Source organism: Cebus imitator, unplaced genomic scaffold, assembly GCF_001604975.1.
Source record: "Cebus imitator isolate Cc_AM_T3 unplaced genomic scaffold, Cebus_imitator-1.0 Scaffold87, whole genome shotgun sequence".
NCBI classification, from domain to species: Eukaryota; Metazoa; Chordata; class Mammalia; order Primates; family Cebidae; genus Cebus; species Cebus imitator.
The window spans coordinates 3,511,467-3,513,033 of record NW_016107402.1 but is presented as its reverse complement, the minus strand read 5'-3'; the positions used below and the strand labels follow the sequence as shown (position 1 = coordinate 3,513,033).

The window sequence follows — 1,567 nt, the reverse complement described above, 5'->3', positions numbered from 1 at the left end:
CTGTTCAAACCATAGCAAATAAATACCTGCCCACCAGGCACTGAGGATGGAGCCCCTTCTGCCAACTTCCTTTGACCCTCAGATCAGCCCCCTCCCACTTGCTCACTGCCTTTCTGTGCCTCCAATGCAACCACACTTCCTGCCTCTGAGCCTTTGCACTCACTGTTCCTTCTGCCTGGAATGCTCTTCACACAGACTGTCGCAAATGTCAGCTTCCCAGGGGCCATCCCTGACCTCTCCATCTCCAGTGATTTCCATGTGGAGTCAATTCCTGGATAAGGCGGCCCATGCAGGTCCTAAGACCTGGGAAAGCCACAGTTGAAATTTTGTAACTTGTACAAGACGATGGAATTATCCCTAACGTCTCTCTCTTTGAGAAGCGGCCCAGGGGGATGGTGGAGCCCCACATCCTCTCCTTTCTCTGTCCTGTTTACTCTCTGTCCTTGCTCTGGTCCCTGGATGGTGAGGACATTGTGGGTCTAGATTATCTGGGTTCTGGAAGCATGCTTGTGCTAGGATAACTGCCAGAGGAAACGAAGTGTGCTAGTATTTTCTTTTTTTTTTTGAGTCTGATCTTATTTATTTGTTACTCAAAAAATCTTATTTCTGACTGGATTCAGATTTAGAAGTAGAAGCTCACAGAGACGAAAGTCTGCGTCTCTTCGCAATTTGTTCCTGGCGCTTCTCTTTAGCTTTCTTCATTCTCTTGGCCAAAAGTTTAGCATATTCTGCAGCCTCTTCCTTGTTTTTCTTAGTACGCTGCTTCTTCAGAGCAATACGCCACCATTTGTGCTGCAGGACACGTGGAGTAACAAGACGCTGAGTCTTGGGTGCTTTGGTCCTAAGTTTCTTACCTTCTTTGTTTAAGGGCTTTCTTACAACATACTGGCAGACATCATCTTCTTTAGAGAGATTGAAAAGTTTGCGGATTCTGCTAGCTCTTTTGGGCCCCAGGCGACGAGGCACAGTGGTATCAGTTAGTCCAGGAATATCCTTCTCTCCTTTTTTTACAATAACCAAGTTGAGAATGCTCAGATTAGCATCCACAGTGCAACCACGAACTGATTTTCTTTCTTTCTCCAGTTCTCCTTGGTCTGTAACAGGAATGCCCCTTACTCAGTAGCAGGCAGACACAAACATAGGTCAAGACACCCTGCTTCATGGGGAAACCTTGTTTGTCGTTCCCACCACTGATTCGGACCACATAGCCCTTCCATTCTTCACCCAGAGTGTCAGCAGCAACTTCTGTGGCCATATGCTTCTCATAAAAAGTGCGAAGTTTGCGTTCATCGTCCACTTCAGTGAGTTTCTGGCAGCCAGTGGCTGGGAAGGAGATGTTCAGCTTCATCTTGAAGCAGCTATACGCCCAGTATTTTCTAACCTTGGGCAGCTGCTGGGATTCTCATCTCTATTGAGTCAGACTTTGGAAGGGCAGATGCTCTGGAAATTTGGGCTAGGGTTAATTCAACAGTGAGGGAGGTGAAAGTACCACACCAGCATGTAGGAGGTGGCCCAGGAGGTGGCTGGGGCTGCAGGGCCTGACAATGAGGGGTCCTGACATCTATGG

At 47.8% G+C, this 1,567-nt stretch overlaps 1 pseudogene across 1 annotated transcript; it reads right to left on the bottom strand.

Annotated features, from left to right (window-relative positions):
- Positions 1-549: 549 nt before the first annotated feature.
- Positions 550-1,363, bottom strand: LOC108308692 (annotated as a pseudogene). The gene has a single exon (XR_001827008.2). The product of XR_001827008.2 is annotated as a 40S ribosomal protein S6-like (transcript).
- Between the last annotated feature and the right edge of the window lie 204 nt (positions 1,364-1,567).